The following is a 15,165-nucleotide window of genomic DNA, read 5'->3' on the forward strand; positions in this document are numbered from 1 at the left end:
TCTTCATTACACATTTTAGATTTTCAAAATGCTTGATGAATAAATACTTCATTAAAACTTTTAATGGTTGATTAACATTTTTAACTACATGAACTACTTTTTCATAGACATTGTATATTTTTTATATACATGAGAAATATTTTTTCTATACACATTTGTCATTTTTAAATAATTTATTAAAAATTTAAATTTCTTATGTAAAGGGTTTTTTCGTAATATATAGATTTAGAATATTAGGAAGACTAAGCAAAAGTAGAGAAGAAAGCAAAAAAAGAAAACGAAAAACCGAAAGGAAAAAAAAACACTCAAGGCCTGCGGTCCCTGTTTGTCCGGGCCATTCTTGGCGTTGCTTGAGGCGAGATTGCACTAAACCCTTACAGTGAGCCTCTTGCGGCTGGGGTTGTGAGCCTCTTTCTGCTTTGTTTGTTCCACACGTTTTCTTCTCTTTATTTTAGTTTTATTTGTTCAATTTTTTTGGTTTTCTTTGTTTATTTCTTTATTTCTCTGCAACACATGTCAGCATTTTTCACACACATTATACAATTCCTGTATACAACAGGAACATTTTGTTGCAGTCATTTAACATTTTCAAATACATGATTAATATATATTTTTAATATATGTTTTCATGTGTGTATACTTTTTTCATGCATATTGTACATTGTTTTTGTATATATCTAGTATATTTCATATGAAATATTTTTGAGAAAACTTTGATTAATTTTTTGTACGATATGAGAGATTTTTTGGACTATGCAAGCATGTTTTTATATTGGATATTATTTTGAAAAAAAATCACAGAAAATTTGTTTCAGATGCTTTAACATTTTATAAATTTAACGTATATATTTTCTGAACTACAAGAATATTTTTCTTACATTGTATAAACCGTTTCAGAAAATGTCACTTACATATTTTTGCAACATTTGAGCATTTCTTAAAAGTAGAGCGAACATTTTTTTCACTGCATTTGCATTTTTAAAAAAATACGCAATGAACATATTCTCGCTCCCGCAAAGTTGCCCGTAAGGGTAAATGCTTATGGATAGGCCCATCGAAAGGCCCTTTTAGTATCCGCGGCCTGAACCGCTAGGAATGGGCCAGCTGAAGGGGCGGGCAGCAGCTTCGCGCCGTCGCGGGAAAAAAGAGGGCGGGAGAAGAGACTCCAGCGGCGGCGGCGAGGCGTGGGTCCAGGGAGCGGGGATGAGCTCGTCGACGACGTCCGGGCAGGGCCAGGGCGACGACGCGCCGGACCTGGTGTGCGTGGTGGACTGCGTCCATGGCATGGTCGACGCCCTCTCCTGCGTGCGCTGGAACAAGCATCAGGTCAGCCGTCAGCAGCCGCCCCCCTCTCCTCTCCTCTCCTCTCCTCTCCTCCGCACGCGTAGGCTGTATCTAAGAGCCGCCCTCCATGGCATGGTCGTCCCGCAGGGCGCGGTGGTGGAGCTGTCGGAGCACGGCATCGTGGTCACCGTGGAGGAGAGCGGCTGCCTCCAGGCCAAGGTCTACCTCAAGACCGAGGTTCGTGCCATGCGCCCGCCAGGTGTTTGTGTTTTTCTCTCCCTGAGCCCGGCCGTTCAAGTTTCAGTGGGGATTGACCGTTGCAGCTGTTTGCGGAGTACGACTACGGCGCGGAGGGACGTCCACGGTTCGGCCTCAGCCTGGGGCTCCTCGTCGACTGCCTCAACATGTTTACCGTCCCCGGGTTCGCCTCCCCCGTCGGGATCCGGTACCCTGGCCCCGACATGCAGCTTCTCCTCAGGTATGCATCTTCTCTGTCTACACGGGTCTCTTTGTTCGTACTTACTGTATAATACTGTCAATTGATCATGTAACTCACTAGCCACTTGCATAGTCGTGGTGGATAAACTGCATTTGTGATTTATGATCTTTGGAAAGTTGATCTAGTGACTCACTAGGCGTTTGGATGCTGTAGTGGATAATAGTAAATAGCTATTTGTTTATACTTGGGGTTGTCTCTACCTTCTTCTTTATTATGTATTAAACCTTGATGAGATCAATAAATCGTGATCCTAAAGTTCACATTACTACATTCTAATCATTTGAGCTTCGTGTTCAGCTCAAAATTTAAGTTAGTTCTGGATATGGATGTAAGTAATGTGAAACAAATAAAAAGGTTGACTACCAGGCGGTTCTCGTGGGATTTTTGTGTTAAGTGTATACATTCATTCAGTGCTGTACTGTTACATTAGCTTGTCACATTCAGTTATTCCGTGACTTAGTCCTAGCCTATACTAGCCCACAATGCACGATTCAGTACACGTCTGGTTCTTTAACTGCTACAAGCAGAGCTATATGTATCCCTCTTCTGAACTTCAATGAAAGCAAGCCAATCGTTTTATCCTGTGTTTAGATTTTATCATTTTGCTCATGCTTTGTATTCTGGTAACACAAGCGCAGGTCAGTGGGGTCTCCAGATGCATGTATACACGCAGAAATCAGAACCAGAATTCCTGATACTGTCGCCTGGGATTACCATTTTGAGCATGCAGGGAATACTCCAGTCACTTTTACTGTTAAGGTACCTGCAATACTTCCTCCATTCTTTTTGTGGCAGTATTCCTTGCTACGAGTTCTTACTTTTAGTACCTCAAAACTAATGATTCACCTCTTGAAATGTCAGTCTGCCATCCTGAAAGAATCAATTGACGACCTTGAGTGGCCAGGCTCCAGCATTCAGATTCATTTTCATCCAGACCCGCCTTCAGTAATATTTAAAGGTGAAGGGCATGGTGACTTGGAGGTGTGTCATGAATTGCTTTCTGTCATTCAGATAGCCTCCGTTGGTGTCCATATCTAAATGCTACTTAATCCATTTGGCAGATCGAATTCTCCTACTATGCAAATACTGATCTTCTAATTGCATTCCAGTGTGACCAAGAATTATCCTACAGGTAAAACGCTTGCTTCTAAAATCTGCAGCATGCTTCTTTGTGCTGACCTTACGGTTCTCTGCAAGGTATAAGTACAAGTTTCTTCGTGCCACTACCTCGAATGTTCCAAGTAGCGTCTTGAAGGAGAATCGTGGGAGTAAAGTGACGATTGGGAGGGGAGGGATGCTCAAAATCCAGCACCTGGTTTCAGTTGCAAGGCTAGGTACGCAATCCTACCATAATTTTGCTGGAGGGGCTCAACAGCCAAGCCGGATTGCATTTATCGAATTCTTTGTGAAGCCGGAGGAGGATGATTAAAGGACAAATGATCGCTAGCATGTATTGTATATAGGTTATTTTGTTGGGTCTGTGTCATCTATGAGGTCTAGCTTTTTCTTCAGTAGTTGTTAAACTGAAGGTGATGGCATTCTTTTTCTGTCTAATGACTTACGTTGTAAACTACTAGTCTCAGCTCTGTGGATCTTTCTTTTATGCTGATTAGTTAAATTATATGGAAATGAAGAAAGTCCATGCCATCGTCCTTCTTCCTTGCAAATCAGCTACATTTGAATTGTTACCATTTGGACATTTTGCAAAGTGGCAAGGACATACAAAGCAATAATTAGAATAGTAATAGTTGGAAGGTGGAGTACAAAAACTATTGACACGGACTGAATTTGAGCCCCAAATATGTGTATCATTTGTAGATATTTATCGATGGCTGGTTTAATGACTATGAATATTATTTCATAATGAAATCATTTGATTTATGAATGGACTATGTGGGCATTAAGGGCTGGTGGTCCAACTTTTGGAGCAAATGGTCTTGTTACACCGCAACTACATCGTATGTTGCCTGAAAATAATCCAGAGTTGGTACTGCAAGCTAGTTGAGCTCATTATGTCTCTGTCTCTTCATAGCCTCCCACTGCTCTCAACAGGCCCCCAATTAATCCAGCTTACAGCTGCAAATAACCAGGCCACTATTGAGTGGCCCATTGTTCAATTGCTAACCATTCCCAAGTGAGGCATGTGTAAGGTCCGTTTTCGCTCCCTTTGCTGTTGTTGCTCCTGTTTATTCTGTACCCTGTACATAATGTGCTTGCCGAAGTTGATAAACTTGCACATCACACCAACTGCTTACCACGACAAACACTTAAATAGACAAAACGTGTGGATTGGCTATACATTACCTTTGAGAGGAATGCCAGCTAAGAGAAGTTATTTTTATCTGCAATGGGAGAAAGTAGTTCCATTCATTATCACCAACGAATCTTCAACGAGTAAAAAGTACAGTACAGGAAAAAAGGCTGCATCCTGTTGGAACTATGTTTCTTTGTGGTCAATTATAGGAATGTGTCCAGTCAAGACCTTAACTTAGCAACAAAGAAGAAGGGGGGCCTCCCAGAAACAAAAATGGACCTTACCAAATCTCCATTGTTTTAGCAAGCTATTCTCTTGATAGAAGGTAAAGAAATCTTCTCTTATCTGTCCAGTGACAAACTCACAGATGACCACTCTACTTGCCATAAAAAATTGCTATGGTAGCCAAGCCAAGAGATGGTTGGTTATTAGATTGTTCAACGCACTCGAGGGTGTGTTCTGGTGCTTACTTGTGAATGTGACATTGCCCATGGAGTGACCCATTAGATGGTTCGGAAAGGCCTGCACCGAGATATATATTCTGATTATCATTGTGTTTGATGTACCTAATGCTGTTTGCCCATTCTTATGACCGCGAAATGGCTTCTTGATGTACCTAATGTCCTCTGCCGCCCATTCTCGTGACTGCGAAATGGCAGTTCGATGTTTCCAAGATATCCACTCATGAGGGAGGATCACGCATATCCGGTGCGGTAAGCAGCCCCTATTCTATGCAGTGAAGGTGATGTGGCTCTTTTTTTAAAACCGCAATTAACGAGACATGACGGTGAACACCATACTAATATAAACCGCCGGTTGGTTCCCTTTGTGTATTTTCAGAATCAAAGTGTGCCCTTTCCATTCAAAACTTCTTGTTTAGTGCTCCACCACACTACAGGCCATCCTACTGTATAATAAGTACTGGTGAGAGCAAAATCTGCATTTGGTAGGACTTGGGCATATAGTACAGTGCTCTGATGTCAAACTCCCCTTTTCCCTGGCTGCTTCTTTAGAAAGGAACATGACAGGATGAACAGAGTTGGGTGAAGAAGAAATGGCTACCTTCTCTGCATTTGTACATTGCCCTTAAGGAGAAAAATACTACTCTGTCCGATCCATAATAAGTGTCGTGGTTTTAGTTTTGTAATATGCGTAGTTCTAACTGAAGATTATTTTTTAAAAGAAAAATATGTGTGTTGTTAACTAAAGGGGTCTAGGTCCTGAGCACATGTTATATGGAGTATAAACTTTGAGACAGTAGGTCACTGTCACCCTATAAATATCTAGTTTCAGTGACCACACAGTTAGGTTCCGGTGGGCTCCTGTATTTAGACCAGAAACCAGTAGTACAGCCTGCCGTTAACCTGTCATGATTACCATAACAACCATCGTCTGTTATTAACTCTAGTACGTCCTGAACTAACGATACGATTGTACCAACCGTTGCGATGTGAGTGTAAGGGGAAAGAATATACTCCCGTGAGGCAACATTTTGGGCTGTTTTTGGCATCGCAGCAGTAGCTTTAAAAGGCACAGTTCATCTCTCTTTTATTACTACTCCCTCCGTCCCGCAATATAAGAGCGTTTTTTAGCATATTTGCAGTTAGTTAAGATACGGTAAACAACAAAATATTACCAGCACTCGTGAAGCACTCTCCTTCGGAGTAACTAACTGGATTCCCCTTTCTCGAATGGAAATAAACTTACTCCCCTCCGATTCATATTACTTGTCGCTCACTTAATACAACTTCGGATGAAGTATCAGATTTGGCAGTTCAAGAGTCGCAAACTAAACTTTATTATACTACTCGGAGAGAGCAGTGTGAGACTTCTTTTTTTTTTGGTCTGTGAAACGCATCAAGAGGATTAGAAACAAACTTGAAACGCAGCACCATTTGGAATGCAATTTTTTTTGTGTGTGCTTCCTGCAGGAACTGATCAACTGAAGATGCAAGATCCACCGCTTTTCAAGCAGTGACGTCTACATCGACAACTCAATGCCCACCCGTTTTTTGAAGGCAACCGGTGTTCATTCATTTCGGTGATGAAGGAAGCTTCAAGCCTACGTGGTCGTGGGCTCGTGCCGTTCATGCAATGCAATGCAGTGGGAGGGGAGTGAGGTCCTGTGCCTACTTGTCACCTCCACGTGCAGTTTGTTAGTACAAGTGCTTGACACGTCGAGCTGTGTAAGAGTACAAGTGATTGACACGTCGTGCTGTGTAGGGCAGTGTACTTCCGGAGGAGGCCCTCCCTGTGTTAGGTGCTTGATTGTTAATAAGGTCAGACTCGGACCCAGGCCACCAAACCCGAGTTAACCAACCTATTCGGGTGCCATTAACTAGTGCAGACATGACCGACGACGCCATCGCCAGGTAAAGCCACTTCCAAGGTACTACGTACTACTGTAGGTGCTACGTAATCGCCCTAAGTCTTTATGCTAGTATCATTGTCGCACAGTTCTGGAAGAATAAAAACACCTTGTCTGATTATTCTTAATACAATGGCACGCAAGTCTTGCATGTTATACTCGTGCAGGTGGCGCCACAGAGAAAACTGAAACCCGACGCTCGCGCCGCCAGAAACCATCGTGCTACTGCTTCCACATCCGCCGCAGCCACCGGAGTAGGCCGCGGTGGCGGCGGGCCCGGCGCCGATGAAACCGGGAGCTGGACGCGGCGGTGATCTCCTGGTATGGCCGGGAGGGAGTTGCGCGCAGCGCACAGGGCGGCGCTCCTGGTCGTACGGCAGCCACGCTACACTCCATAACCCTTGGGATCCGAGGTCTCCGGCGATGGTGGGTATGGCGGCGGCCGCGGATCTGGTTCCACCTAGATCCGTCGTCAACTCTTCATGTGGATGGTCGGCGGCGCGATGAGGGATCCGGTGAGGGGATGGAGGATCTCCGCTGGAGAACCGGTCGCGGCCTACGTCTTCATGGCGAAGCTCCGCGTTGTTCCAGCCAGCCGCGAGATATGGACGACGCGGCTTTCGGTGAAAACCGCGCCTGGCTACGGTCTTGACGGACGATGGCGACGTCTCTGACGTCGTTTCCTTCTTGAGGCACTGTTGTTGTACGTCACGTTAACTCGATCGGGATGTTCCGGGGAAACCCTAGATCTGGGTTTATTAGATCAGTCGATAACGGCGCCTATGGTGTCGTTCTCCTTGCTGGAGGCATCATTTTGGAGTAAGTGCTGGCTGCAGGGGACAAAAGGAGGGGCGGTGTTACATCTATCGCAAGGCCGACGGCGGATCCCGACGGCATGGCACCGCGGAGTTTTAGCGACGGGCGCGTGTGGATGGATACACGCAGGACGGCGTCGACGGCAGGACTAGCAAGGTTGGTGCGTCAATACCTGCTCTGGAGATGGATCAGTGGAAGACAGTGGCAGTGGTCTCTGAGAGTGCGCTAGACCGGTGTGTGACCCACCCCCAACATTGTGGTTTGGCTCGGCATCCGGCTTTAGATGTTAGCCTTTGGTGCGATGTCTCTTTGGTATTCGGCTCGGACATTCGGCACCCCTTCATCAAGGAGATAGGAGTAGCGACAGATGTTGCCAAGAAGATGACTTCAGACTTACCGATGTATCACTTTGTAAGGTCTTTATGAATAATTAATAAAAATGACTGCATGCATCGCCCAGATGCAGAGGCCGGGTATATCCTGATTTTCTAAAAAAAAGTCTTGCATGTTCGAAGGGAAGGAATGTCACACATTTCTGGCATAGTTTTGTTGCAGAGACCCGAACAACCCGAATAATACTACATTTCCTATTAGAAATGTTTTAGCCAAACGCTTTGGGCAGAGTGGTGTCACACGCTAGATTTCTATAGTTGTTATAGTGTTCAGACTGAGTTTATGCAATGATGTCAAAAACGAGATAAAGCGCAAAGCTCTTTTGTACGCTCTTCCACCAAACTTAGCACCGATCTATCTATCTATCTTTCGTCGCATGCACCGAATGCTGCCCGACGTACGCTGATCGACCCATCTTTGCTCACATCGACGGACGGACATGTTGGTTGGACGTCGGTGGGCGGCGAGCCATGTGTTGCATTGCATGTAGTAGTATCCATGGAGCCATCGCCATCGCTCACCCACAATTCTGTTTCGGCAAATGAGTCGCCGAACATTGCGCCCAGTCTAGTTACAACGATGAAGCACGGCCCGGCCATTGATTCTTCCGTTAGCAGGCCAGGGACTCAGCGTGGCCAATCATATTAGCGTAAAGGTCACTGTAGTTAGCACCCCTTCATTGCCCTCAATAATGGTGCTAATAGTACCGTGCTTAACTAGCACCCAGAGGCGCAGCGCCGCTGATCCAAGCAGTAATGGCGCGCCTCAAAGATAGCAGCCGGCCACCGCTTTTGGTATGCGAGGCCTATCCTTTTTCGTCGTCCAGGGTTGTGGGGGATGCATGAAACAACTAGATTCTTTTTTAAATAGTTTGAATTGCTTATCAGATGTAGCATGCGATGAAACCATGCACTCACGCATTCTGAGGTAACAGCGAGTAACAATAAGAAAATTTGAAAGTCTAAAATTCCACTAAAAGTGAAAAATCTTCATGTGGTATCTCCGTAGGGGAGTTGTGTTAACCAAAGACAACCTCGCACGGCGCAACTGACGGGGGAGTAAGAAGTGTTCCTTTTGTATTCATGATGAGACAATCAAACACCTCTTTTTTCAATGCAAGTTTGCACGTTCTATGTGGTCAGTCATCCAAATAGCGTTAAATTTGTATCCCCACAAGTGTTGCCAATATTTTTGGGCATTGGTTGGACGGTATTACAAATAGGTTCAAAACGCTAATAAGGGTGGGAGCGTATGCCTTAATTTGGTCGCTTTGGCTATGTAGAAATGATTTGATTTTTAATGACAAAAATGCTTCTCCTCTACAGGTTATTTTCCGGTGTACGCACTCGCTACGTACGTGGTCTATGCTACAACGGCCGGAGTACCAACCGCTGTTCATGGCGGTTTGTACGCGATTGGAGCAGGTGGCTACGGAGGTTTCTTCCAACATGGGTGGCAGCATAACCTATGGATCGATCCACCACCCTCTTCGACATAGACATAGTGTCGGTCTAAAGGACTCTACTGTTGCCGATTGTCGATTTTTATTTTATGAATTTTTGTCAGACTTCTGGATTTGGCTGTGTGCATCTTAGTTATGCAGAAGCCGGGTGTTACTCATAATGCTTTGTATCCGCTTGATGTTACATTTTAAGATAATAAAGTCGCCCTTTATCGGGAAAAAGAAGCATGTGATGAAACAAAGCAGATTCTGTACTACCTGTTTTTCTACTCCAGTTTTTCCAGTTCAATATACACCTGGTTGTTAAGTACTCTCTCCGTTTCGAAGTCAAACTTCGCAAATTTTGACCAATTTTATAGATCTATCAATATCTAGAATACGAACCATTATGAACGAAGGGAGTACTGCCGTTTTTTAGTCCTACGTGGACACCAGCGATCTTTGAATTCAAAATATAAATCTGCTTCAGAGTGTCTGGCTCCATTTCTAATTGCTCATTAATCTGTTAGCTAACAACGCAAAAAAAATAAGAAAATAATAATCTGTTAGCTAAAAGCTTATATTTTCTTTTGATATTTTCATTCAAAATGTTGGCTCCATTTCTAATTACTTGGTAATTTCATAGCTAAAGTCTTATTTTGATATTTTTTATTTCTGTTTTTCTTTCAAAATATTTGGTTCCATTTCTGGTTGCCCAATAATTTTTTAGGTTGTATTCTTTTGGATCTTCTTACGTGCGCAAACAACGGTCATGCATCTGTAGTACTACTTCTGAGTGGAGTTATAGATAAACTTTGTGCGCAATTCAAACTTAAAGGTCAAAACATCATATGATATTGGAATCAATTATTAACTTTTAGAAGTTATAATAACTATATCGAGACAGTTGAGTGATAAAAGCAGATCTTTTTTAAGAGTCAGTTAGGCCAACTCCAGCGCACGACCCCAAGGATGTCCGTTTCGCCCGGATTCTGTCCGTTTGGGGTGGGCAATGGGGTCGTGTCCGGGCCTTTCCTGGGATGCGGTGGTCGTGCGCCCAACACGCGGCCGCATCCTTTGGCCGCATCCTGTCCCGCCTCATTTTTCAAACACAATATTCGAAAGTTCATACCAGCAGCCCTAGTTCACGTCGGCAACACAACCCGCCTACACTACCTCGCCGGCAACACAGTCAGCCTCCAAAATGAATAGTTTTGTCGCCGGCAACACAACCAGCCTCCAAAATGAATAGGTTTCTCGCCGGCACACAGCCAGCGTCCGGCACCCATGCCAGCCTAAAAAAGAATGGCCACGGCCGAACAGACCACCTAGTTCAGGTCGTCGGCATCGAACATCTCCTTTTGCCTGGCCTCGAACCAGCTCCTCGTCTTCTCGCTCCTCTTGGTCAAGTCTACGCTCATGAGCGCTAGGGCCACCTCCTTTGCTTTGGTTGCGGCATTGGTGGCCTCGATCGATGTCGAGCTGCCGTGACATTGGCGGCCTCGATGTCGAGTTGTCTTTGCCGGGACGCCTCCTCCATGTCAATCTTCCTCTTCTTGGCCGCCTCATCCATCTCAAGCTTCTTCCTTTGAAGCTCTAGGTATTGCTTCATTTGCTCGTCCTTGCTTTGTCGCTTTTTCTCGTCCCTCATATGCTTTTGAGACATCATGCCGTGCAAAGTCTCATGCAAGGCCATGGATGACGCATCACGTGTGTCGTCCATCTTGGAGTTGGTCTTGCCCCTCGGCCTCTTCAACGCCTCACCATCTCCACCTCCGGCCAACGCGGCCGTCTTCTTGCCTCTCTTCCTTTGAGGTTCACGGTATTAATCTTTGAACTTAGGGCAATTGTTGATGAGCATCCAACAATGCGTAAGAGTGAATGGCTTGTCATTGTGCCGGGCCTTGAATGCTTCTAAAGATTGAAATGCCTACACGATCAACAACAATTGAACATGCAAAACATATAGAAGGCAGAAGTCTCATGGCCGTAGCAACGAAAGATAAGAGAGCATACCATGTCCCCAATGCCGAGACCACTCATGGGATGTGCTTCAACGCTCTCAAGTGCGGCATAATAATTGTTGCATTCTGGTTGGATGAACAACCACCTCTTTTGAATCGAGGTGATGCCACGGTCGCTCGTAAATTGGTAGGGCGTAAACAACTTTCTTTTATGGAATGTTTTGTGAACTCTTGTCCAAAAAACAAGTCCCTTTTGTTGCGCACCGGTCCTCGGATCTTGGCCAACCTCCATTCAACTTTGGCAAATCAACTTGTCCTCCTCTTGTGAGTATGATCTCGTACGAATGCTCTTCTTCGTCTTTTGTGCTTCCGCTCTTTGGGTGAGCTCCTCGATGAACAATGGCTCACCCCCAATATCAATGCCTTCATCTTCTTCATCACCACCACCTTCGCAATAGATGCCATCATCTTCATGCCACGAGTCACCATGGTCGTAGTCAGCATGGTAGTGGGCCTCAATGTCTTCATCGGCCACGTACTGGGAGCGGGCATCCTGACTTTGGGTCTCGTCGGGATCGTAGGCAGCGCCATGCCCACCCTCGTAGATGACATTCTCCATGAACTGGTTGTAGAAGGGGTGGTCGACCATTGGCGTTGGTGTTGCATTTCGTCGAATAGGACGCGGGGCGACGGCATGGTGCCCGTAGATGGCGGCCGTGCTTGCTTTCTTTGCATCTCGACGGATGGCCGGCCGCCACTGCTGGACCCTGGCGTGACATTGAGGTCGATGACGGCAGAGGGCCGCGGGGTGAACGGCGCGATCACGCCAACGTCCGGTGACCCCGAAAAACGGGTCTGGCCTTCGTGCCTTGGCGGAGGAAAACCGGGCGACAAAGGCGTGGTCCACGACGTCAGCGAGGGGCAGTGCGAAGCCTGGCGACCGACGAGCCTGTGCTCGCCGAGCCGATGGGCGACGTAGAGAAACCCGCCGGACGGCAAATCCCAAGCATGAGGAGGGCGTGCACTTTGTTGACGATGTCCTCCTTCTCGGCGACCTCGGCCTTGCGCGCCGCGGCCTCCCACGCAGCGCGCTCGACGGCGAACTTGGCCGCGGCGTTCTTGCCCTTGACGACCGCCCTCCGGTTCCTCCTCTTCGCCGATTGCGCGTCCATCTTTTCGAGCTTCGCCGGCGTGCATTCCTACCGCGGCTTCTTCGGACCCTTGGCCGCCTTCTTCTTCACCTTTCTGGCTGGATCGACGGCCTGGCCGCCGGAATTCGGCAGGGCATCAGCCATGGGTGGGAGGGTGGTGGGCAGGGAGTGGGAGGGTTTGGGGGAAATGGCGCGAAATGGGGCGCCGTGGTGGTGCTTTGTGCCACCGACGGGCGGGCCAGGGGAGGACAACTGCGCGCGTCCCGCCCGTCCGCGCGCTATCAGTTTCGCCTCAAAAGCGGCCCAAACTTGGGTCGGGATGGGTCGAAAGCGGACATAAATCGGACAAAAGTCCGTTTGCGCCCCTGCGCTGGGCCGTCTGGTTTGTTCGTTTTGCCCCAAACGGATGCACCCGGACAGAATGGGGTCGCGCGCTGGAGTTGGCCTTAGGGCATCTCCAACAGCGACCCACAAATTTCCTCCCGCATCCGTCCGCGTACAGGATGGACCAGTCAGCGGACACGGATGCGGGAGGACACTATCCAACCATAGCCGCATACATTGAAAAATCTATTTGAACAAACCGGATGAAATTCATGCAAACCGGACGGATTTCATTCAAGTTTTAATATAATTTATATAAACGGGCGATATTTTGACCATTTTATTAAAAACTATTAAACAATCACTAAACCCTATATCGAACGATCACCTCTTAAGCGTGGCCGTCATGTACTGCCGCACCACCATCGGTGTCCGTGCCGCCATCGTTGTGAATACGAACCATTATGAACGAAGGGAGTACTGCTGTTTTTAGTCCTACGTGGACACCAGCGATCTTTGAATTCAAAAAATAAAACTGCTTCAGAGTGTCTAGCTCCATTTCTAATTGCTCATTAATCTGTTAGCTAACAACGCAAAAAATAAGGAAATAATAATCTGTTAGCTAAAAGCTTGTATTTTCTTTTGATATTTTCATCAAAATGTTGGCTCCATTTCTAATTACTTGGTAATTTCATAGCTAAAGTAATGTTCTTATTTTGATTTTTTTATTTCTTATTTTATTTCGAAATATTTGGTTCCATTTCTAATTGCCCAATGATTTTTTAGCTTGTATTCTTCTTGATCTTCTTACGTGTGCACACAACGGTCGTGCATATGTAGTACTACTTCTGATTGGAGTTGTAGATAAACTTTGTGCGCAATTCAAACTTGAAGGTCAAAACCTCATACTTCCTCCATTTTACAATATAGTGCGCCCGTGCTTCCCGAGATCTAAGTTTGACTATAAATTTAACCAGCGAGACCGACTGCGGTGGGAGCAAAAACTATTTAGTGGTACAATTTTTGCTCGCGCCGCAGTCGGCCTCGCTGGTTAAATTTATGGTCAAACATAGATCTCGGGAAGCGCGGGCGCACTACATTGTGAAATGGGGGAGTATGATACTGGAATCAATTATTAACTTTTAGAATTTATAATAACTACATCGAGACAGTTGAGGGATAAAAGTAGATCTTTGTTAAGAGTCAGTTAGGGCGTCTCCAATGGTAACCCGCAAATTTTCTCCTGTATCCGTCCGCATATAGGGGTCCAGTTCGCGGACACGGACGCGGGAGGACGCTATTCAACCATAGCCGCATACATTGAAAAACAATCTATTTGAACAAACCAGATAAAATTCGTGCAAACCAGACGGATTTCATTCAAGTTTTAATATAATTTACATAAACGGTGACCGTTTTATTAAAAACAATTAAAAAATCACTAAACCCTATATCGAACGATCACCTCTTAAGCGTGGCCACCCTGTCCTGCCGCACCACCGTCAGCGTCCGTGCCAACCGCCGTTGTCATCGTCGTCCCTCCAGTGGCGCAAGGATGACGGAGGTCTCCTGCAGCCATGTCCACACCTGCCTGACGCTCACGGAGGAGCCGCTCCGCCTGCTGCTGCACGGTGAGAAGGGCTGTCCTGACCACTGCCGAAGGCGCTGGCGGCGGCCTTGCCCCTGGCATTGCCGGAGCAGTCGCCAAGTGACCCCTTCTTATGGATCTTGGCGATCTCGCTGTCAAGGCGGCGGCGGCGCCTGGCGGCCGTCTCAGCGGTGGTGACAGAGCGGTCAAGCGCCCAAACCGCGGCGAGTTCTGTGTCGTTGCGAACCCATTCCTACGCCACGTCCATCTTGGAGAACCCGGAGCGGCGACCGACATTGCGCGGGCCATACCTCGCCTGTTGTCGTGCCATGCGCTCGGCCTCAGATACCATGGCCTGAGAGCCAGAGGCACCGCCGAAACCACCGCCCGCGAGATAGTGGAGGATGCGGTCACGCGCCTTGGCCACCGCGGGCGGTAGCTCCTCCTTCATCCGCCGGCGATGGCGTCATGGTGGCGACGAGGGCCCGTTGATCCGCGTGTAGCGGCTTGATACGTCCAGTTTGCATCATGCTTTTATATCGATATTTATTGCATTATGGGTTGTTATTACACATTATGTCACAATACTTACGCCTATTCTCTTTTATTTTACAAGGTTTACATAAGGAGGGAGAATGCCGGCAGCTGGAATTCTGGGCTGGAAAAGGAGCAAATATTAGAGACCTATTCTGCACAACTCCAAAAGTCCTGAAACTCCACAAAAGTTATTTTTGGAAATAATAAAAAATAATGAGCGGAAGAAATACGTCAGGGGGGCCTCCACCTGTCCACGAGGGTGGGAGGCGCGCCCTACCCCCTGGGCGCGCCCCCCTGCCTCGTGGGCCCCATGTTGGCCCTCCGGTGCCCATCTTCTGCTATATGAAGTCTTTCGTCCGAAGAAAAATAAGAAGCAAGCTTTCGGGACGAGACTCCGCCGCCACGAAGTGGAACCTTGGCGGAACCAATCTAGGGCTCCGGCAGAGCTGTTCTGCCGGGGACACTCCCCTCCGGGAGGGGGAAATCATCGCCATCGTCATCACCAACGCTCCTCTCATCGGGAGAGGGCAATCTCCATCAACATCT

General features: G+C 46.8%; 1 non-coding gene across 1 annotated transcript; it reads left to right on the forward strand.

Moving 5' to 3' along the window:
- Positions 1-1,095: 1,095 nt before the first annotated feature.
- Positions 1,096-3,420, forward strand: LOC109734825 (uncharacterized). The gene is made up of 7 exons (XR_012188357.1): positions 1,096-1,326; positions 1,432-1,521; positions 1,608-1,762; positions 2,422-2,542; positions 2,645-2,764; positions 2,845-2,915; positions 2,981-3,420. It is a non-coding gene; the product is annotated as an uncharacterized protein (transcript).
- The last annotated feature ends 11,745 nt before the right edge of the window (positions 3,421-15,165 follow it).

This window comes from Aegilops tauschii, chromosome 7 (genome assembly GCF_002575655.3).
Source record: "Aegilops tauschii subsp. strangulata cultivar AL8/78 chromosome 7, Aet v6.0, whole genome shotgun sequence".
NCBI classification, from domain to species: Eukaryota; Viridiplantae; Streptophyta; class Magnoliopsida; order Poales; family Poaceae; genus Aegilops; species Aegilops tauschii.